Here is a 24,677-nt window from a genome sequence, read left to right as displayed (position 1 = left end):
GCTCTGAACTTACCCGAGCTACAGAGAAGGTCTCAGAGTTACCAGCTTTGTGTGTTGTTTGGAAAGGTGGCATGAGAAGGATGCCTGAGTTGGTTCTGTCAGGGTTTAATTTCTTGGGGTTAGCTGGAGCCACATCAGTGCAAACCACACATAGGACACTAGGACAAGTGCAGTGAAAGCCACATCTCAACACAATGCACCTATACCAGGACTTCGTGTTATTGTAGCTATGTAAGTGCGGTTCAAGCATTGTAAAACAAAACCCTTCCAGATATCACAAATTATTGTCCTTTTAAAGGTTCTTCACTATTTCAGTCTTCCTCCACCTCCCAGCCTCAAACACCTTAGCATCACATTGTAGATTAAGCATAATAAATCTTGCCCTCATTTTTTAACATTTAATTTCTCTAGTTGCACACAATCCCTCCACTATGGAGACCATGGCAATACTTCTGTGTTATTTTCCTTCTTTCAAGGTATGCCTACTGTTTAGCACTTTCCTCATTCACACCGTTACTCAAAACTGACATCTTTCTCTGTTTCGTGTGAATTTGACAGTGTGAAATGTGTGCACCAGAAATTTAACTGTAAACACCTGCTGTTTTCTCCATAGGTACCAGTAAGCAAATCCATGATAAGCATTTGTATCTCCACTTTGGATGCCAAAGAGACATTGATAGCTTTTGAGCCAATCATCTGTTGGGCTGACCCAAAAAATAACCTCACTGGAGTAGGAACCTTGTCCTTTTCTCATCTTCCTACTGTTTGATAATTCATACAGTAGGTATGATGGTTTGGATATTGCAACATTGTTGGAGCCCTATGGAGATACCCAAATTGGTCCTCATCCTAGGTTTGGAAATTGCTTAATAGATACAGCTATTTTTGAATGTGCTTAAAGTCTACACATACCTGCATAAACTTTAGAGGACCTTTCTTAGCTCTTATTTTAGCAGTGTATTTCAATAGTTATGCTAGTGACCTTTTTCATTACAAGCATTCATGTTAATTCATGGCAAGCCAGAATGTTATTATAAACCTCTTGACTGTTCCGTTTTTCAGGGCTTTGAAATGTAATCAAAGGTAGATTTATCTGATACTAAGAGATGAAACAGTTACCAGTCTTACGTTTCCTCCCTTTTATTTTTCTAGGAGGTTACTGCCAGAGTAAACTGAAATTGGAGGTGGTTTATGTTAATGCTGCAGCCTGTAGACTGCACTTGCTCAGGAGTTTATCCAGGAGGATCAGCTGATCCCGCTGCAGGATGGTGACCTCTGGCAGAGACACAGGACAGAGACAGCTGCTTCAGCTCTCCCAGATAAACCTGCTTAAGGCGGTGAGTGGGAGTTGTTAATACCATTATTTGTTTAATTGTAAGGCTAATAGACTTTTTTTTTTTTTTTTCTGTGTGTGTGTGTGTGCGCACGTGTGTGCTTTATTACAGTAGAATACATGAAATAAAAGCAGAGGAAAAATTGAGTGTGGTACTTAGGAGGTGTTTCCCAGTTATTATTCCTTTTTATTAATGAGAGTCTAAAATGAAAAGTAACCAGAATACTTGGCCTTAAACTTTCCAGTTGTATAAAAGGGCAGGTCACCCGGAAATGTCTGGTGCCATGGGGGTGTGTGCTGCTTTTAGGAATACAGGGCAAGGGTGAATTTTTAATTAGCTTAGTCTTCTTATTTTCCTCCAAATATAGACAGGCACTTCTTAGCTTTCTCAACTTTAATACTTGAGAATAGGCAACCAAGTGTGCTCTGGGAACTATTTGCTAGGAAGATCTGTCAGAAAAAATGACAATCCAAAAGTTATTTCTATTTTAATAATGAGAGGGTAAAGTTTTTAATGATGATAGCTTTATGGAAATGCAACCTTTTCGCTTCCCCCACCTCTCTGTCCATAATTCTCTTTATAAGCGAAACGAAGATAAATGAAATACTTGCTTCACAGGCTACTGCAGGGATCACACTGGCATTGTGTGCTGGCTTGTGAAGTGCTGCATCCTTATTTCAATATGCCCAAGCCCCGAAACTCCTTGGGACAGACACATGTGCTGTGGGAGCTACCTCCTATGCTCAGGCTCACTACAAATCTGCAAGTAATGGAAAGAAGCTGAGGGCACTTGGCAGTAGAAAGTATCTTGCCCATACAGGAGATGGTGACAGAATTGGCAATGAGGAGGTGACTAGTCATTCTGCAAGGCCTGGTCTGGGGCCAGTTTTCATTTTTGTCTTGTTCTCTTTCTGTTTTTCTTTCTGTCTCGCTTTTGTTATTTATACCAATGAGCAAATGTTGCTTATTTTTAGCAGCCTTTCCATTTTGCTCAAGCGCTGATCCTTAGTAACGGAATGCCTGTGGCCCTCCCCAGGGCACTATCCCCACCTCTAGTAAGAGTGGACAAATGCAAGCTTTGGTGTAGGGAGTTATTGATTTGCTTCCAGGCAAGTAGGTGTGTGCGATATGTATAAAAGGTGCCCATGCATACTATATGTTAGCACTCCAACATCTCAGCAAATGACCTTTGCCTGATCTGCCTTGGGCTGTTGGTGAGAAATTATTCCTTTATGTTGTGTAGCTCCATAAAGCAAACAGCCTTTCAGCTTGCTTATTTTAGAGCGTATAAAACCAACACTAAAAAACCAAACACACCCAAATACACACACCCATTTCCACAAACAGAGAAAAAGCAAAGTCCTTTCTTGAATGCAGACAGTTTTAGCTCTGAGAGGAGCAAAGTAAATGGATCAATTCATGGAAGCAGATGTAAGAGTTACATAGATAGGAGTATGTGATGCAAGTGCCATGTTTTTCCTTTTCTCTTCTGGATCTTGTGTCACTGGGTTATTGCAGAGATGCTAACACAGAGGACAGTAGAATCCTGAGGGAGGAGGGAGAACTTCCACTGAGGTGTGGGTGTCCAGGGACCCCCTGCCTCACAGATTAGCAGCTGACTGGCACCATGTTCCACTGAGTGTCCTAGCAGCTTTATGTCTACTTTCCTACTTTGGGAGACAAATGAACACTGCCTCTCTTCTAAAACATTTTAGGCTGGAAATAAAATGCAACTGAGGGTATATCCAGCCTAAGACAACAAAGTTTGCCCTTTCCTATCCTTACCCAAAGTTTATCCAAAAGAACTTCAGAACCAAGCGGGAGTAGCTACATACTTAAGCTGCAATGTAGGAGATGAAGACTTTTATGCCTCGCCCATCCATTCCAGTCTTGCATCTCCCTGAGGTATAAGGGATTTGCTGGGAGAACAAGTGACCTTGATCACTGCTGCCTACTTTGCATCAACAGGTCTTCACTCCTAGACACCAATATTTGTATTGCTGTTGGTGAGGTGCTTTCTGGCTTATGCCTCTTGTCTCAGCTGGAAAGCAAGCAAGTGAGGAGGTGGTCCTACACCCTCAATGTCACTGGGATCCCACCCAGCCTGGAGACATAGATACACAACTGCTTGGTTCTCTCAGTAGGGTCTGACTTAGTTTAAGCACTTTCTGTAGGTTTTTGTCTTCCCCATTTTCAGGCTTGACTTATTTTGATAGGGCTAGGGATTTATCACATGCGTGCTTAGGCTGGCAGAGAAATTTGCCTCTGATGGAGGAAGACAGGAGGTTAGAGGGATGCTACTCAGGTGCAGTGAGAGCAGCTGATGGTCCAATGCTTAATTGCTAATTCCACGTCTGTCCAAGTGTTCTCACTTCTGCAACTGCTAGGGAATTATCACTGATTGCAATTGAAACATATTGGAGACAGAGAAGGAAAAGAAACCTTGTCTAGGCAACAAAGTTATGCTGCCTTTGAGAGGGACCTAAATACCTTTTCTATCATAGATCTTTGTAATCCTTTCACCTTTTCCCTTGCTCCAGTTACTGCTGATTTTATCCTTACTCTGGTGGAACTCTGAGATGAAGCAAGTCTTCTCTGTGCCAAGTCCCTGTCTTGTTACTGTCATTCAAATCCAACTCTTATTAACTATCCCAAACCCAGTGGAAGAGGAGAAGGTGTCTATTCTGAAGCTGCTCTTTGAAATTCAGCCCTATTTGTATTCCATAATCTGCATGCCTCTCTGCCCCCAAATGACTAAAATTGCAGCACAGTTGTCCAAGGCTTATTTTTTGGTAAATGACGCTTCTAACTGGCATTCAGATTAACTACGATCTTAGTCTGCAATGCAGCAAGACATTTAGCATGTGTGGGATATGATATCGATCTCAAATAAATACAACACTGCGTCAGTAGATGTGTTCATATTTTCAGGTAAGCAGGCTGATGCTGGGGAAAAAGGTTAGTCTATTAACACCTCAGCTCAAAGCGAGCCAACTTCCTTTCTACACAGAATAATTATTTTTTCACATAAGCCCTGTAGTGCCTCTGCTATGTTTGCATTTCTAAGTCTCAAACATTGCAGTACAGATCGCCCTTTATGAGTGGAATCTGAGGTCATGTGTCTGCATTTAAAATTCACTGTGCGCGGGCTATCATGCACTGGCTTGTGAATTCTGTGGGTGTAGGGGCTGTGGGCCCATATTTCAGGTGTGAAGAAAGCAGGGTCTTTTTAGCACTTAAAGCACCCGTGTGTGCAACTCACAGCTATGAGTACCTTTGGCAAAGTTTTATAAATTATGTTGATTCATAGCTGGCATCTCACCATCTTTATGGGCAGGATTACATATAAATATATATGTCCTGTACACAACAGGACCATTTAAAGCATCCCTACAGCATAAAGGTAAAATGAACTTGGGCACAATAGTCATCATACCTCTGTGGAAGACTTTCTGGGGAGAATATTAAAAGGACTTTTGTCTGCCATAGCCCAAGGCTCACAAGTTATTTTAGGTGGCTGGCAATCTACACTTCTGTTTATACAGTTCCAGCAATGATTAAGGTTCTTTAACCAAACGTAATTCAGAAATAGGTGATGGCGTGAGAAGTGATAGTAACCAGCATGCTAACGAAATATCAGAAGTAGGAAGGCTTCTATTCTGGATCATGAATTCTGGGGTTTTCATGGATAAAAAGTTGCAGCTGGAGTTGGAGAGTGGATAATGACACACAAATCTTCAGTTTAATCATCTTCTAAAGTCATGCCCGGTGTTGGTTTACAGAAGATGAGAAAGGCTAATGAACCCTGAGGAGGACCATTCTGCAGCTGTCCTCGATAGCTTTCTTGAAGGAGGTCTTTCTCATTGTGTATATACCTGCTGCATGTTGCTGTTTCAAACAGCTGTGTCTTGGCTACTTCAATATGCTCATTGCTGGAACTATTTCTTAAAACTCTGGCCAGCACCTGAAAAAATATTATTATTTAAGATGGCATTAACAACTGGGTTCCAGCCACAATTTTGTGCTGGGCACAAAATAGTTGAAAAACGAGAAGCTTTCCGTGTCCTAGAAAGCTTATTTTCTATATGCAGACACTTAACTTGAAAGAGGAAATGAGTAAAGGTGAACTAGACTTTTTCATCCAAAATGAGCTGGCTACACCAGTCAGTGAAATTCTTCACAGGTGTGAGATTGCAGTAAGATTGCTACAATCTGGCAGAACTGCAGAAAATCTGATTTAAAAGGAAAAAAATCAGTCCACACTCAGTAGCAGGGCTAGAAGAAGGACCTCAGGAATGAAGGCTAAGACTGAATTTTAGCTTTTCTTTCTATCTTTGTTACCAAATCCTTGTGTACCCATACATAACACTTTCACTGCTGTGCTGGGTCCAGAATTTATACCTTGTGTTGCTGTATGACAGAATCTGTTAATCTTGCAGCAAGACCACTAACCAAGAGGGGCATGTGCAAATGAAATAGCCTGACTGTAACTATGCTGGTGCAAGAACTCCCCGTATAACTTGAATTCTTAGTCATGAAGAGTGTGAACTTGTAGAAGCAGATTGGCATGGAAATGTGAAGGGGAAAAAAGAATAAAGGAGAACATATTGATGCAATATATCCAGTGGTACAGCACTGCAAAAAGCAAATGGCTGTGCTGCAAAGAGGAAGGCAATCTCCTAACTTCTGAAATGTAAAAAAAAAAAAATAATAAAAAAAAAGTCTGACAGGTGTTTGTCTTTGTTCAGCAGATTTTTTTTTCCTTCCCCTCAGCTCTTTGAAATCAGAAATATTTACTGTGTGGAAACTATTAATGAAGCCCAGTGGAATGGTGACAGGAGGGGTAAGTGCATTTAAATTCAGGAATTAAAGGGGTATATACACAAGGAAAAAGGGTGCAGTGCCAACATCTGTTAACTAAAATAGGATAACTAGCTGAACGTAAGAGTTTAAGGCTGTCTTCTGGGCTAAGAGGCCCGTGTAGGAAAACTCAGAGAGCCCTGGAGTGAAAATTGCAAGATGTTCAAACGCAATGTTCAATATCGTGGCTATATTTTTAAATTGCTGCAAGTAAGGCACCTTATTGTCCTATCAAGGATGAAGCATCAAATTACATGCTTTGCAAAATTTAAATATATGCTTCTGCTTATATGTTATTGACTAGTTAATGTTTTGAATAAAATTAATAATTGTGAAAGCTTTAAAAATCAACTCTTTGCAGCTGATCATTTAATCACAATTAAAGGCAGTGAGGGAAAACTGAAACATTTGTCAGTTCTGGCAGTAAAACTGAGGAGGATATCTACTGAACTTCTCTAGTATTTCTGGTGCAAGAACGGAGTCGGGGAATTCATTTTAAGGAATTGATTTTGGAACAATAATCCCTGCTAGTAATTTATTTTGTTTAATTCATGGAATATCAGAAGAGGAGAAAACTTTGGGAAGAAAAGAGAAAAAAAAAATTGCAACTCACTGCTAAAGGCGCTAATACGATGCTAACGAACCATCGCCTTTCTGCCGCATAGTTGGCAACATGACTACCCATCTGTGCCGAGTGGGATGTGCGAGCAGAAGCCAGGGCTGAAAACCCTCCACCTGTTTTCGGAAAGTAAGTGCACGCACACTGAAGTTACTCAGCGCATTCGTTCCGTCTTCGGCAGTCTGGGTGATGTTGTTACTACGACTTTTTCTGCTGTCTCATATCTCCCACCGCCATGTGCCAGCTGATAGGGGAGCTGTGACATACCACACCCCCGCGGCCGGGAAGGGGGTCACATGGACCGGGCTCATCCAGAGCACTTTAAAGAAACTGATAAGCTCTATCTCGTTTAACTTGGCCTTTGGAAGACACTTGTGGAAATTTCTGCAAAGGAGGTGACATCAGTTGTTGTCACAGCTGCTGTGTAAGTCTGCAGGACTGCATCTGTTCAGTATCTGGCTGGGGTGTGTATGCGTGTGCAAGCAGATATTGTTAATAGATTGCATTTAAATCAAAAACAGTTCATGTGAAGTTGGTGAGGAGGTTTGATTGGTTCAGATAGGTGCATTGTCGTCAAGACCTGAGGCAACGATGGAGTACATAAACTTAATAAAGCAGAAGGATGACTATCTTTGGAGGGCTGATGTTACATTTGAAACAAACCTTTTTCCCGGGGAATTCCAAGTGCTAGCATGTGGGACATACTCCAGCTGCTAGCTGCTCAGACTTAAAATAAACCAGGCAAAACCCTATATTCAGGCTCTACCAACCAAGGCAAGCCTCCATTGCAAACCTTTCAGCTCCCTTTTTCTTTCAGTTGCGTCAGAATGACAAGAAATATTTTTGAAAGAGCATTTAAACTTTGGTATTTCACACAGTTATCCTCACGCTTTGCTGAAGTGATCTGTTTCTCAACATAGTTATACATTTAGCAAAGAATCTAGTTCATACAGGTTGAAACAGTGTCCCAGGGAGGCTGGAATTAAAAAAGGATTAGAAAGAATATTTCTACCTTATGTGACAATGACATTGCTACTAATACTACTGCTTTCCTAATCTAGGTACTTTTAAAATCTCAGTGTGACTTCATTAACAGAGGAGGGTGATGGTTGTATTTTATTTATTTATTTATTAGTATGTTTATGGAAGACATCATAGCAGAATTGCAGAAAAATGACATCTGGGAGTTGCACGGTTGTTTGACAACTAGAATATGTAGAACTTTGAGAAGGTCTGAAAATAGAATACAGTACTGTTTGCTTTGTCTAGTGGTTTGAGATTTACTCCTTTTTTTTTTTATAAAAAAAAATATTTTAATAACCCTCTGACTATAATTTATTTCTCAGGTACTGAGATTCTTGGGAGGGGTGGGAAACAAGCAACTTAATGCAATCTATGCAAATAATGTCAAATTTTTCTTAAATGTTATCCTATATGAAATTTCATCCATCAAGACTGCTCAGTTTCTCTATGATAGAACCTGTTAGGCAATATAGTACACAAAACCTAGGAATGTAATGCTTTTGTTACTATAAAAGCACAGATATCAAGCTATACCAGTTAGCTTGAAAAGTGTACAAGTGACTGACACAACCTACCGTCGTTCTTCTTCTCTTCTTCCTTTAGATACAGACACACAAATTCTTGTTCAAACCAAAAGGTTATATATAATATATTTATAAGGGTGAACTCTGCCAGGTGATGGTTAATCATGTACAGCGCTAAGGATATCTTTTGAAGGTATTCTGAACACTGTGACAGAAGTATTTGTCACTCAAACTATTTATAATTCTAGGAGACTGGAGGGCTGACATGTTTATTTTCTGTATGAAATAGCAGCTCTTCCTTCGTAAAAAAGAAACGGGCTCTGTCTGTATGGACACGTTGAGAAGTCCTGGAGTGTGTTGCTTTTGGGAAATGCTGTGTTTGCACCCTGGACTCACTGACACTCGGGCCATCAGCCTTTCTGTCTCACAGATGGCTTTGTAGCTCTGTGGCACCCAGCCCGTTGTCTGCTGGACCTCTCGTTTCTGTGGACTGTTGGAAGAGGTCAGTGCAGGCTAACTCAACAAATGTGAACCTGTTGTCCACGTATCACCTTCATTAGAAAATTAAGGGCTTAAAAATCTAATAAAACTATGAGCCTCAGCTCTTTTTCTTTTTTTTTTTTTTTTTTTTTTTTTTTTTTTTTTTTTTAATGGCATGCAAAACTATACTAAGAAGGCCAGTTGGCTTTTCAGAAACAAGTAAGTCTGATTGATAACCATCGCAGTTTTTTTCCTTGCTTTTCTAACCACCTTGAACAATTAGTTTTGAGGACTTTTTGGCAATGTTGACATGCAGGTCAGCGTTCTCTCCTGTTCCTTGTTACATATTAGTATCTTGGATTACTCTTAACTCGGTGTTTCTGGGAGTCGCGGGCAATGTATAGACACAACGCCTTCAGCAGGCACTCAAGGAATGTTATGAGAGTAGCAAGCTTCTCATTTCCCTGGTCACTCGGAAGATTTATGTGCCAGTATAACGCGAGTGATGAGCTGTTGTTCATTGACAGAGACCTTATGGGTCTGTCTAAGCACAAGAGGTTTTGGAAGCTGATAACCTTTGTGCTTCAGGTTTTGTTTTGAATAGATAGAAATGGAGAAAATAGGGATTGGTAGATGTAAAACCGGATGGACAAACTGAAGGGTATTAGCAAACTTCTGGGAGTAAAGCTGAAAATCTTTTATACAGTTGGAGACAGAGTTGGTTTTTATTTTTCATTATTTTGGCACACAGCATCGACTTTTATAGAAGCAGGAGATGCTCCTGCCTAGAGTTTCAGTCTCTTCTATTTTTTAGTTCTCTGTGAGATGATGTGATGTATCACAGCTTTGGTCTGAGCACTGGCCAAGTATGAATGAAGAGGCAGATTTCTAACTCTGAAACTGAGAAGTTTCTAGGTCACTCTAAACTTGCCTGGAGACAAAGCATGATAAAGTATTTTTTTGCTATTCAAGAGCAAGATAAATTGTCCATAGTCAGAACCACTATTACTACTACATAAGTTATTCACTTCAACACCTTTCTCATATCATATCAAGTGAATGACCATTTTGTGCATCTGGTATACATCCAGAACCCCTGTTGTGAAGTCAAGGTTGCATGAGATATCCCAGTTTGCATTAATAAATGCTATAGCTCACTGAATTATTCTGACAAGTATAATAATCTTACATAGACAGAAATAATACTTTTAAGATTTTTTTTTTTCCTAAAGGATATGAAGATTAATTACTGACCTTTAATTTTCAGATATATTACACCCCACCCCCTATATCCTTAATAGTAAATTCTTGGAACCTGAAAGATAAGAGCCTAAAGGGTTTTTTTTTGTTTTATACACATAAAATGTAGCCATTTTTAATGGAAGCCTAAGTATTGTGTCCACTGGAACGAGATTAATTCCAGAAGAAACCTCTGCCTTCTCTGGTATTTATCATTTCGTAATATCAACTTTCTTAAAGTTTTGGTTGTCTGAAATGTTCCAGCAGCTCCATGTTATAAGCTCTTGAGGCTGGTTTAAAATTTCAGCATGCATTGTTTCACTGTGATAGGGAAGGCAAGCCAGGACTTAAGGGCTTAGGTGCTATTCAGAATTTCCCCATATGCAAAAATGTTTTTCTGAAACATATGGGAAAGAACTGGGTGCTCTTACGCACATGCCTGGAAGACAATCAGAAATCACTGTGCTGCATATTTAAAAATAAGAACCACAGAAAACGCCTCCTGGAATGGCAGAAAGTATATGTATTTTGGCTTTGAAAGGTATTCGTTTTGCGTTTTTGTGTGTACCTGTGATGTGGTGGTTGGAATGGTGCTTGGAAGCACTCCTTAGCAATAGTCTCATCGCAGTCCTCATATCAGTGCTGGCTGTAGTGGAGACAGACTGCATCGTTGTGCAGCAACCTGTGGAAGTTAGAGACATAACTGCACATGTGGCTCAGTGTTGGCAGCCAGGACAGATCGTGGTGGCAGTGGGGAGATTCTGATGTACGCTGTGTAAAGCTACAGATGGTGGCGCTTGGTGAGCCAGGGATCTGATGGAGAGATGAGGCAGAAGGACCAGGTGACAAGGCTGGTGAGGGGTCTGGAGCACAAGCCTGATGAGGAGCAGCTGAGGAAACTGAGGCTGTTCAGCCTGGAGAAAAGGAGGCTGAGGGGAGACCTTATCGCTCTCTACAAGTACCTGAAAAGAGGTTGTAGCATGGAGGGTGTTGGTCTCTTCTTCAAAGCAGCAAGTGATAGGACAAGAGGAAATGGCCTCAAGTTGCACCAGGAGAAGTTCAGATCAGATATTAGTGAAAATTTTTTCACGGAAAGTGTTGTCAGGCATTGGAACAGGCTGCCCAGGGAGGTGGCTGAGTCACCATCCCTGGAGGTGTTCAGAAGACTGTAGAGGAGGTTCTCAGGGACATGGTTTAGAGGTGGACTTGGCAGTGTTAGGTTAATGGTTGGACTCAATCCTAAAGGTCTTTTCCAAACAAAATGTTTCTATGACTCCTTAAAACTGCTCTCTCAGGAGCTCCATCTTTCCTAGGTGTGGCCCTGTGCCTAAATTATTTCATTCAGCCCTGAACTTGTAATGGAAAATCTTGCATGATAACAACTTAATATACCATAGTCTGTATTTATGAGTGAGTTGGCTGGAGTTAACAGTACATTTAGAGATACACTGCTTGCAAAACATGCACCACTAGCCAAAGCATGCCTTTTATCAAGATGGGTTAGGAACATCCAGTGCTTCCATACAGGCATGTCACTACCTGTAGCTGAATTTAATAATACTAGGTTATTGTAGTGTGGTTTATACAGGCTTTTTCCTTCATTCTTTTGAATCTGTTTGTTTACTTAATTTTCCTACCATCAAGAAAAGAAAAAAAAAACATGAATACTTGCAAAAGCAGGGTGAGATGGTGAGACTGGGCTGAAAGAAGATGTTTAGGTTCTCAAGATGACACTCAAAAGAGCCTGTGGCCTCAGCTATGCTACAGAGTGAAGTACACCGTAGAGAACTGTGAGCAAATGCCACGATCGGAAGCTCGGTTAGTGTTGTTTTGTTCTCCCTGGGCTAATTAGCAGGAGTGCCTCTCAGCATAACTAATTAGCTCCATTCCTGCAGCATCCTTAGGGGCAGGGCTAATTAGCGTGGGTGCTTTGCTATACAGACACAGCTATATTGCCTCTGGGATCTAAGCTAGCATCCGTGCATGGCATTGCAATGTACCAAGCAGACAAGCCAGTTTCCTCAAAGCTACCTCAGGATCTCTAACAACCTTTTGCTGTGTAGACTTGCCCGGTGTTGTTAATGAGACCCCAAAAGCTTATGCAGGGAGAAGGATAGCAACCCAGGATGTGGGTCAGAGGGTAACGTTTTCGAAGACAGATGTTTTAGGGTGAGTCCCGTATTCATTTGCATTTATTTACCTCTGCATCTACTTGCTACCTTTGGATTAAAGACAGTATTAAAAGTAAGTACCAGCTACAGTGAGGAAAAAAAAATAGGACTATATTGTGGTATATGAAGTCTGAACCTGTTGTCTTGCAGCTTGCTGGTTTTTACTTTTAGATATTCAGCTAAACTTATGGCTACTAAAAGATAGTCACGAACTAATGAACTGAAGCATTTTTAAAGTGTGTTTCCCCATTGCTGTGGTCAAATAATAATGGTAACACAGTATCCTTTATGGTTTTACAGACCCTACATTCTCTGATCTTCAAATGCTTTGCAAGCATGAGTAAGCATAGCTTCCCATGAGGCAATACAATTCCCATAGTACGAGTAGTAAATCTGAGATGCAAAGATCAGCCAAAAGTAACTTGCTTTTATTAGAAAGAACATGACCTCTCTGGTTTAACTTATTCTTGCACAGTGCTCCTTAGAATTTTCTTGTACTGACATTATTCTTATCAGCACTATTTTAACAAACTGATATCAGGTGATTGCAGATTCAGTTTAGCTGAGCTGACCTGAAAATGTTGTGTTGCACTATACGAGAGCTGCAGAAAGGTGGCTTACTGTTCACAAAGGCGCTGTGCGCTGCAGAGGGCTGATAAACAAAAGATCCACTGTTTCTGTCTTCTGCTTTCACAGTATCAGTAGCAACAGGCTGCACTGATACCTTGCTTGTTAGCTCAGCCTTGCTCAGAAAAACAGTGCCATTTGTGGTTGTGAATTCCAGCCTCTGCATGGAGTCCTCAGGGGCTCAGCACCTCCCAGGAGCTCAGTGGGAAGCTCTTCCTGAGAAGTGGAAAAGATCTGTCAGAGACAGCCTAATAAACCACTTAGTCTTGCTTCACTTTATTCTCATCGTTCTAACAACTCCAAAGACACGTAACATACAGCTATCCAATTTTCTCTCCTTCCCACAAGGAAAGCCTGTGGCTACACCTGCATTGTATCTGAACCGATCTCGGGAGTGGTCTGAAGCCTGCAGTGCTCATTGCGTCTTTGCTACACAGAGATCAGGTTGCCTATGACTTCTACATCTTCTGGCAAATGACAGTGATGCCCATTTATGAAAGAACCCTTTTATTTTTGTACTGGGAGGACAGACTGGAAACATGGAAGTGACCCAGTCAGGCAAGGGGATGTGGCTGTTGTAGCCCCTCTGCAGTCATGTATGCCCTTCAGTGCCCTGGCACGCACGCATCAGCCCGGAATGCAAATGAGCAGCCAAAAAATCTGGACAATTCCTAACAACATCCTTAAGTTCAGCCTTAAGGATGAACATTACCTAACACGGAGAGCAGAGAGAACCTCTGCTTCTCTCACTTCCAACAGGGAGAAGTACTGTGAGTGACATGGAGACTTTGCAGCATTTCTCTGATGAAGCAGGCGGGAGAGGAGTCTCTTGCAACCACATCACGCTATGGCTTGTTCCACATCTACCTGCCAAAAGCAGCAACCTACAAACCCTGCAGTGGTGTGAAAGGGGACCATCCTCCTGACCTCACTGCTTGGATCAGTTGTAGTCAGGCACAGCAGGTGAGCTTTCAAACAAGAGGTGAGCAAGACCTTCTAGTAAGAGCTCTTTACGATACCTGCTTCATAGAAATGATTCCTGGTTTTAACAGATGATCACGTGTAATTAGAAAACAGCATTGTTTACATGTATAGATCCTCCTTCATTGAAATCCTGGCAACATTCTTGCTTGAACTATGTGCAGAAGAAATCTGGGATTAAAAAACAGGCCTCATGAGCAAAGGGGAGCAAGAGACAATGAGAGATGTGTGTCTTTGCAAGGCTTTCACAGAGAAGCCTCGACATGTGTGCAAGGTGAAAAAGAATAACAGGATGACTTCAGTGCTGGCTCGCGATGGGCAAGGGAGTGCCCTTTTCATCACAGTCTGGCAGAGAAATGTATAGCTTAAGAAGAGGGAGGAAGTGCAGATCCTTACTTCAGAAATACAAATCCTTTTTTAATAACTGACTGAAACCGTAGGAGTTCATAAAGAAAGTCAGCTTTCCTGAGCCTCATAGCTGTAACTCTTTCCCTGCCTGATGGAATGCTGCTGTTGCTTTCACTTTCCAGCTTTGCTGAATCTTCTATGCGTTTTAGGGAGGGAGTGAGTGAGCAGTGTTACCTTATACAAAGAGGTCTCCAAAAGGTCAAAAATCAACACCGAGACCTGCACCAGAAATAGCTGGAAGACAGAGAAGTTGCAGAGTTCCAGTGGCTGCATGATCCCAGTTGGGCTGTTGCTTTTAAAGGAAAAGGCACCCACATTCTTACTGAATGTGTGGTGGTGGTGCTGTTATTTCTCTCCTGAGGCTTAGGTTCCAGTTACAGATTCACCCTGCCTATCTTGAGCAATACAGATAATCGCCTAAACCTTGTTTGTAGTCAGTGAGGCTAAAGAAGTGTGTCCAGAGGGCAATTCATCCCACCTGTGTTAATCTGGGGAGGTGGGGGTGGTGATGGTGGAAATAAATGCCCCTGGGAAGGGCTTGCCTGCTCCAGCTGACCACACAGGGAGCCCAGGCAACATTCTGGTGCTGTTTTTTGTCCACGGCAAAAGTCTGCCTATGTTTTTGGTTTGGCTGAAGCAAGGCAGTACTGTAAAATACATGAAAGAAGCTGTTACCTTGCTGTTCTCGGGCGGAAGCCATGAACATTAACGAGGCGTCACAAAAGTGTAAGGGTCCACACCTTTGAATAAAGGATGCAGATAAGAAAAATGCTCATAATTTAAATATGCCTGTACTTGAAAAATTGCTAGTAGGATCTGAACAGGAGACATGAAGTCAGAATTTGCATGCTGGTTTTGCCCTGTTACTGTTGAAGGTTGTGCTCAGGTTTAGAAGCTATAATAATTTACAGAGAACATGATACCCTTGAAAATGATTTTGAGGCACAGATAAAACATAATGAATCACCTAGTGCCATAATGCAAAATTTTCCACTCCTCTCCTTATGTTCTACCCTAATATCTGCAATCCACCAGTTTAAACAAAACAAATGGTTTTGATTTACTTTGCGCAACGAAAGTCAAGGCTGATTTTCATAGAAATATTTAATTTTGGTATTGAGATGAGTGACCAACCCAGATTCTGACAGACAATTTCATCAGTGCAGCCTAACGTATAACTCTTGTTGCAATGGCACTTGCCCTGAATAAAAAGCAGGTATGCTAACAGAGATGGGAGATTTCCCAGCCTAACGTATCCCAGATGATTCCAGTCTGGGCATATTGCATATCTGTGCAACCTGTGTCTTGCTCAGCTGCTGGGTCTCTGCTGCTTTTGTTGGAGCCAGTGGCCAGCGTGGGGTGTTCAGCACCCAGCAGGGCTGAGTCCTCTGGGCTCTGGGATGGTGCAGAATTCTGCTGAGAAGTGAAAGACTCATGAGAACAACTTGACTCACTGCTTTTCTGTCAGAGGATTGCTCTGCCAATTTTAGCAAAACTGTCCTTAACACTTGTGTGGGGGAGGGCAGACTGTTCCTCTTTAAACGACCTTACTTTTTGTAAGGCCAAATTCAGAGCAGGGATTTCTCTCTCCTTTCCCTCTTTTCAAATTTCTGGAGCCTCACTGAGGAAAAAATAAATACTTTAAAGAAATCTGGGGTTTATGTGAAGGGGCAAATTTAAATTGGAAGCAAGTTAGCAGAAGTTGAAACTTGAAACTGTACTAAAACATTAAGTCTCATGTCCCAGAGCTGTTTTCCTGCTGTTCTCTTTATGACCTGATTTATGAATATATGTGTGACTAACAGGTATAACCCTGGCCTGGGATGTATATTTTGGTTCAGGCTGCAACTCCTTCCAGTGCCCTCTCCCTGCTTGTCCCACTGCCCATTGCAGCAGAAAAATCAGGACATGTATATAAAGGTGTTGTTTTCTTCCCTGGCACATCATGCTGGCTGGATGACTCATAAGCCAAACATTGATAATATCAGCTGGCAGTTATTTAAACCCAAGGTTTCAGGTTAAGAAGCAACAATGAATGCAAATATAGCTGGTGAGAGGCTGTTTGTAATACACGTGTGTCTGTTAGAGCTTAAAATTTTTTAAAGACTGTTACCGTAAAGCCCTATAAAGCAAAATTATGAGAGTCTATATAGGGAGTCCATTCTAGGGTGTCTGTCCATTTTGATGATGTGGAGGTGTATCTGCTTCTCAGGTACCCACCCACAACCTCTCCCACCCCGTAACTTGTCCCTGGGCTCCAGGAGAGGACAGCTATCATTTTCTTTGCAAATACCACTTGTTAATAACAGGTGATTGCTGGTCACTTGTGACTGCCTTCTGAAAGAGGAAGGTATCACAGAATTACAAAATGTCCTGAGCTGGAAGGGACCCACAAGCGTCATTGAGTCCAAGTCCTGTCCCAGCATATGACAACCCCACAGTTCACACCATGTGTCTGAGGGTGTTGACCAGTCTCTTCTGGAGTATGGTAGTTTAAAAAGACATTAGTGTTGCATAAGTACCAGTAATTTGTTAAGCTGTGCTTGGGAACGTTACCATGCGCTGGGATGCGGTCCTCTCTTCCTGCAATCCATCAGGGCATTCATTAGAGATGGGGCATCCCAGAGACTATCCCAATAGGCACGTTGCATGCAGCCACCCACTTCCACAGTTTAAGAGAGGCTGCTAACAGAGACGTGGGCCATTTGCAGGAATAGTTGGCCACAGTTCTCAGAAATGTCTGCAGACAGATTTCCTGGTCTCATTCTTTCAATGCAGTAACATCAACTGTGATGCTCTCAGAAATGTTTCAATTTGGAAAACATCCTGCTGCTTCTGTTAGGGGAAAAAATGGCCACTTACTGTCCCTCTCTCCCCCGATTTTTTGCTGTGGGTGGACAGGTGGCTTGACATTTTCTAGCACCTCACTCATTTCCATAGCTTCTCTCCTGTAGGGCTGAAAGAACTGTCTTGCTTCTGTTGATTGATCTCTTTGTAGTGTTGCTGGTAATAACTGAGACAGGCTGGGAAAGTTCTCGCTGAGCACTAAGCTGAAGCAGTGAAGCACCAGTGAACATGCAAAGTAAGCCAGCAGCAGACAGGAACTGTCTTAATTCTTGTCCTTTCCTATGGTGGTGACAGGAAATGGAAGAACCTCTGGGATACATCCTCACTCTTCCTCTTTGACCTTTAGAGAAAAGTCTGTTTCTGTTTCCAACAGTTGTCCACCTCCCATTAGGAGTTTAGATATGCATATTTTTTTTCCAGGGAAACCTGAGAGAATATAAACTAGTTTGTCTTAAATAGGTACCAAGACTGCTTACTTTACAATACTGAAATACTTCTGACATTGACTTTCTGGTGTATGTAGCAAACGAAACTGTAATAATGTTAATAAGGCTACTGTGAACAGTAAAAAAGCAGAGACTTCATATGAAGTGAGATTCTGTTTAGTTTGGCAGATGTGTTAATGATAATGACTGCATTCATATCATCCTCTAGTTTTGACTAATTTCTGTTTGGTTTGGGGGAAAAGGGGGATCAGGGATTTTTTTTTTTAATTCTAATCAGAAGTATATGGTCTTGAGAGAAATGGCTGGGTCTTCTACCTGTAGACCTTCTCCTGGGTTTGTGATTTGTTGGCCTATGTTATTTGACAGAACTTGTTTTATTGTGTTTGTGATATTTTATTGAGTTGTATATTCATTCAGCAAGAGAGAGACTTTGATCGCATCAACATATATTACCTTTAGGCTTAGTCTTTACTGGGGGTATTAAATTACTTAAAATCCTAGAAACATTTGTGAACAAGGCATATAAACACATTCAAACATCCTAGAACAATTTACAAATAGTTTAATTAATGTTTAGAGTAGCCTACCTTTAGCACATTTAATATCCAATTCAGCATTTCAAATCAAGCTAGTTAAGTGCTAGACTGAACACAAAAATTAATTTCAATCACCTAATTTCCTGTTATGTTCTCACAGTTCATCAGAGGCCTCATGAAAGATTCATAATTCCCAGGAACAGGAAATTCTTGGAAGAAGCTGCAGATGAATATTAGAAATTGTAGGACAAAACTTAAACTTCAGCAGGTCTTGTTTATACAAGTCCAGTTCAGCTGATTAAATTACAAACTGTTTGTTCCTGTTGTGTAAGCATGACCCAAATGAGATATGAAAGTAGGGATATTCTCCTGAAACCCCATGCCACTGTACCTCACAGGTGTGTCTTTTTATCTTCCGGTGTGGTTTTGGACAACCATAAATAGAAACTTTACAGACCTCTATCTCTAATTGCTAATTGTAACCTAGAAACCATACAGACCTCCATCTCTCGTTACTAGTCGTAACTTAGTGAAGTCTGTAAAGTGGTGCAGAATTCCGTGTGCAGCTGAATCTCTAGAGTTTTTCTGTGTTGCCTACTTCATAACATATATTCACAGCATTTTCAGGTGGTTTTTTTTCAGAAACCACTCCTGCTAGTGTCACCTTGCAGAAAAAAAAACCAAAAAACCACAACACTTGAAAGTAGACTAAGTCTCTTATGAAAGCTCACTGCACCTTCTTTGAAAATGAAATACTTTAGCTTTTTTTAAAACCTGCAAGGAAAACCCCTTTTCAAGGACTTCATAAAACTTTGCAGTCCTTAGTCTACATAATGATAGGTAGAAGGGGGAAATGCCTTAATGACCCTCAGGTCATAGAATTTACTGATCCAAATAAAGATCAACTGGCTGAGGTCTGTTATGTGGAATAAGCGATAAGAATAAGGTGTTCAATCCAGGTGCTTTGAACAAGTTAAGTTATGCCTTCTTCCCCCTGCAGCATCAAATATAATAGTTATGCCGTAACCATTGCTTCCTGTTACCAAGTGTTTTGTCCTGGTTTTGTGCAATGTGCAACTGGTGGGGCATTACATGTTTTTTGTGTAACCCAAGTTTGCTTCATAGGAGTTAAGGTTGTGTATGAAGTTAGTGTCAGTCTATTCTGTGAGACAGTGGCAGCAACATAAAGTACCAGTAGTGTATTCATATTGGATTTTAATAGTACTGTGTAAATGTGTCCAGATAAGAAAAGGATTACCTCAAACTGGGCGACACTTTTTTCCCAAGATTTGCAAAAACCTAGTGGTAGTTTTCTATTCATGTCCAGCTTAGTATTCAAGTACAGGAAAAGAGGAGGAGGAGGAGTCAAGATACAGTGGGAGAGTTTGGTGGTTATGTCTGTCTTGGCAGATACTTAATATTCTTATAGGCCTAACTTCTAAACCAAAGGAAACTGCAGACATTCAGTTAAACAACTGATAATGTCTAAAATGTTATTAATCTTGTTCATTAATCTCTGTTTCTGTGCCTCTGTTGCAACTACATTTGCGTGTTTTTCTATAACATGCCTGTTGTCTCCTTTTCAAGTGCTCCTTGTAACAGAAATGCCCTTAAGAAGTGAGTCAGTAAAATAGTTACCAAAACACCCCTAAATACCCATTATGTCATGGTGTGTAAATATTATTGCTCAATATCCACACAATGTTACTGTTTTATTTCAGTATCTCAAACCTTTTTCTTGGCTTTTTATTGCAATTACTTGGGAATCAGATTATAAAACCTTCTTAGCAAGCTCCTTGTGTGAGTTCCCTGTGCAATCAGTAGTGAATGGTGAAGATATCTGAAGCAAAGCTTTCAAATTCTTTAGTGTTTTGTAATCATGTTTAGTACTAAATTTTTCCTGCAAATAAGATACTGTCATTTCTTGCATTTACTACTAAATGTCAGGAGTCACACATAGCTTGGATCCGTTTACTAGCACATAATATTGCTGCTCTTTTTCATTATTCAAGTTCTTGGATGGAAATGGTCTTTCTGTGTGGCTTTGAGCCTCTTAAGTCACTTGTGTTTTCCTTATTGAAGGCCACTCCTGGAAAGCTTTCTGTTTGTTCTGCCCTGGCTAGCAGGGATGCTAAAACAAGAGTGCAGCTGTTCATATGTTTAAATGGGAAAAAGACTTTAATTTTCAATAAAGCTGAATCCCCTCAAAGACTGCTACTTCTCTGCTGAGCCAATGTGTTATGTGAGCAGTAGAATTTCCCCAGAAATGGTTAGGATGTCCAAGTTAAAGGCAGGGCTCTTGTGGTAGTGTGGGACCAGATTCATATCAGCCTCTGGACAGGCTCTCACTGGCCCAGTGGGGCCAGCTCCTTTCTCTGTTCAGAGGTGTGTTTGAGAAGGAGAAGGAAAGGACATGCGATCAAGGAGAAAACAGGAGGAGTCCAGTAGTGCACGACAGAACCGAGTTTGGCCCAGTGATAGAAATGTGACCAGAAGACTCTCCTGAACACTCTGCTAATATTGTTTACAAGGGTGGGAGCTCAGGTGCAGGCTGTGTCCATTCTCTACAAGGGGCTAGCATATGCATAAGCTTGCCCACAATAATTAAAATAGAAAGAAAAGCGTAGCTTACTCAAGTAAGTGCTAAAAGAGCCCTGCAAGCGAGGAGTCAGGATGGAAGGGACAAACTGGATAAAAAACAGGCTGGTTAATTTTTGGGACACATGTATTGAGACACCGGTAAAGCAGAAAGTTACACGGAACAGTGAATGCCACCAAAAACTCAAGAAAGAGTGCACTTTTAATAACAGAATACAACTGCATTGTGTTTAGCAGATGTCTGCTATATTATTTAACTTACCACCTGCAAGGTTTTCCACCAATGTAAAATCTGAGAAGAGATGAAAGGATGGTGCCAGTAAATGCTCCTTTTAGGGAAGTAAGACTAATACTGATTTATTTATCTTTATTTAATGTAGAGGCCAAAACGTATTGTGTGTCTTGCAAGAAGATCTAAGACAACAGAACAAATCTAGCATTTGGACTCGAGATATTAAAATCCTTTTGCTTCTGACACTTTCTCGCTCCTTAGCAAACATGTTACACTGCTGAACCAGGATTTGACCAAATCCTATTCATGTCAGTGGGATGACTTCTGTTGACCTGAGTAAGTTTTATATAGGAATGCACCTCATCATATTATCTCATAACATCTTTTTAATGTTAACTTTTAAGGTTAGCTTCAGTACCGTTGCTTGGCAACGGATGGGAATCAAGGCCTTATCCACCAATTTTTCAATGTTTTCTTATCAACGCTGAATCCTGACCATTGTTTCTATCCTTCAATATCACCTAGAGTAACACTGACTACTGTATATTCCATCTGCAAGTGCTGTAGTTTGCTTCTAATGGTTCTTCTAGACTGTGAAATGATGAAGATATGATCCATATCAGAGAGATTACAGATAAGAAGTAGTTTGATTGAAATATTTGGCAGGCCATGTTTGCTTGAAGATATGTCAAGAGACTAAAGGAATGGTCTAGAAAAAAAATAAGTCACTGTAATAAGTAAAATATCTTATTTCTTAAGTGTCTCTCAGAACTTCTTCTGAGTTATCCATTTCATCTCTTCAAAGATTTAAGAAATTACATAATCTCCTGGATATTTTCCCTTACAGCAAATCCTGCAGTACTGCAAATGAATTCCAAATAAATCCTTCCTGGTTTTTGATATTTTATTGTATGTCAAGGTGATAGCTACCATGCTATCATCCACATCATGGCTTCAAACAGATAGTTTGCTCTCTGGCTAGCTTACCTCTAAGAGACATGCTGGCATGAAATGAAAACTGTAGCAAAAACATATAACAGAGATACAAAATATTGGTCTTTGAAAAATTATGACAGTTGCTAATAAATTAGGCTGTATGATTTTTCAGGTCTCATAAACTCATCTAAATTTAGGTGGCATGAAGACCACCTCAATTTATAAAGAGCTCTGAGTTATCTCAAGATATTTACACAAGTGCAGCTAAACTTGCGTTGCCTAGATTCCGTGCAACAAACCTTGGAGTGTGTGATCACAATTTAAAAGACTTCTGCAGTTCATCAAGAAACCAAGGCTTTGGCCATGTGTCCTCAGGTGACTGGTTAGGTAATACTTGTACACCTCCACACAAAAAGAATAGGTTTGTATAGAGAAGTATGTAAATATTAGGTATTATGGTTATTAATTATGTTTTCCCAACTGAAGTAATCTGTTATATTGTTAAGTTTACTCTTCTCTATACAAACGTTTTATTTTTCTGTAGAGGTGTGCCGTGCTCTGGGCTGCAGGACGGGTGCCTGGAGCCACCCTGGGGTCCCCACACTGCGCTCTGCTCTAATATGTACTAATACGCTACACTTTCTCATGTGTTTGCTAATTGCTATTTATTTGCCTGAAAAACTTGTGGAATTAATTATTTATATTTTTTCTACTCTATTTCTGGTAATGTTTAATCCCCTACATGAAAAAGCTTTTTCATTCTCTTCACTATAATAAATTGCTAAACTGAAAGAAATTGAACTAAGCCACTTTAGCTTAAATTCACCGAGCTTTTGTTTTGAACAGTGAATCTTAGAAAGCTGGTTTTTCATTTGTCCTGAAACCTTGCCCCTCCTGCCTTGCCCTTTTCATGCCGATAAAAGGTAACCGGAGACGGCTGGGGGCTCTCTGTCTACCTGCCTTCAATGGGAGCGTCTTCTGAATGCCTCTTTCATGTACCTTGCAAAGACCCTGCTCTGCTAACCACTACGGTTGAGGTTCTCAAAGGCTGAATAGGTTTTCATTGCCTGCATTTCTGGTCTGAAGCAGACTGAGAGAAATGTGTGTTAAGTAAACGTGGTGGCAGCCTTGCCAGCGTCAGCATTCCAGCCTGCAGCGTCGCTCCGGACCGGGACATGGCCAGCACAGATTCTGCACATCCAGCTGTCGGGGGGTTGTTTTAGTTGTTAGCAGTTGAAAGGAAGAGGGATGTGAGGCAAAGCAAAGAGTGGCGAGTCTAGTTTTTATGAGGCTGTTTATTCTTTCTATAACAAGTCTGTGGTGCCTTATTGATGTTGAATGGGAATTTAATACAGTGATAAAGTAAAACTGTAAACTTACCAAGTCTGTTTTCAGCTGCCTTTGTTCTGTACCTCTAAGCATCTGCAGCAAATGTGTTCAACAGCACTCAAACACTTCTGTGAAATAATATGTTATCTTATTCAGCACCCTCCGCAGAGAACTGATCATCCTGCTGCTGCTGATGGAGGGCAATAAAAAATGAAGGTGTCTGTCTGTCTTTCTATACTAGGCCTGTTGAGTTTGAAGTTGGTGCTCATGGGCTTTTCGGTGAAAACAGAGGTTTATTTCCAGTTTTCTATCATGAGCATTTTTAAAATCTTCTGTCGCAGTTTAAAGACCAAGATTTAGGAAACACTGATATTTGATAACAGAGGGGTTTGGATTTGGTGTTTTTATTAGTCAGGGCAAAGTCCAAACACCTTAATGCCCAGCTTAGTGTGGAAGGTACAGGTGGAAGAGCTGTGCATTCATAACATGCTAATTACAGCATCAGAGTATTGTCTGTTGCAGTGGGTGAAAGAACCTGAACAAACTTGAACTGTGTGAATTAGGGCTTTGTTTTCACAAACACGTAAGCATAGTGTAGACTGGAACGTTTCCCCTTTCTACTGAAATAACCCTATTCCTTACCACATGTAGGCACTCTTATACCAGTTCAAGACCTTCCCAAGTGAAGATAGTTTTATTCAGGAATGAGAACGTGCACTCAAGAAGTTATCTTGTTGTAAATGTAATGTGGGTTACTCAGAACCTTCCACCTTGCTTTCTTCCAGTTGCTGCTGTGTGAGCTAGAGAGGTTACTCCTGTCCCAGCTGCTTGTTCAAGACCTTATGCTGAGTGATAGCTTTCCCTTTGACGTGTCATATAGCTGATCTGGATGATATTCCTCTGAGCTGGTGGTTGTAGGTGCATTGAAGGTGTCTTGAGATATACCAGAACTATCTAGTTAATGTACCTAGTGTGGTTGTAATAATGACAGCCAGACTAGTGCTGTTGTGGTGTTAGTGTTTACTTCTCAGCCTAATATATGTGATGTTAGGAAGAAAATCACAGAATCAGAGAATGTCAGGGATTGGAAGGGACCTCGAAAGATCATCCAGTCCAATCCCCCCTGCTGGAGCAGGAACACCCAGATGAGGTTATACAGGGATGTGTCCAGGCAGGTTTTGAATGCCTTCAGAGAAGAAGACTCCACAACCTCCCTGGGCAGCCTGTTCCAGTGTTCTGCTACCCTCACTAAGAAGTTTCCTCTCATATTTAAGTGGAACCTCTTGTGTTCCAGTTTGTACCCATTGCCCCTTTTCCTATTGTCTGTTGTCACTGAGAAGAGCCTGGCTCCATCCTCATGACACTCACCCTTTACATATTTATAAAATGACAAGTAAATAGCCTTGTGGCTGGATCCATCACTGCAGATGTAACCGTAACAGATGTAACTGTGAGCTGGGAAGAGTTATTAACATAATGCATATTTT

General features: G+C 41.0%; 1 long non-coding RNA gene across 2 annotated transcripts in view; it reads left to right on the top strand.

The window, feature by feature from the left end:
- Window positions 1-1,178: 1,178 nt before the first annotated feature.
- Window positions 1,179-24,677, top strand: part of LOC309437890 — a 123,486-nt gene continuing 99,987 nt past the window's right edge. For both annotated transcript variants that reach the window (XR_014183663.1, XR_014183664.1), the window contains exons 1-2: window positions 1,179-1,337; window positions 6,108-6,177. This is a non-coding gene — a long non-coding RNA (uncharacterized lncRNA). The remainder of the gene's footprint in view (window positions 1,338-6,107; window positions 6,178-24,677) is intronic.

This window comes from Streptopelia decaocto, assembly GCF_964273445.1.
Source record: "Streptopelia decaocto genome assembly, chromosome: 3".
NCBI classification, from domain to species: Eukaryota; Metazoa; Chordata; class Aves; order Columbiformes; family Columbidae; genus Streptopelia; species Streptopelia decaocto.
The sequence above is the reverse complement of the archived record's forward strand: the minus strand, read 5'-3'. Positions and strand labels throughout refer to the sequence as shown.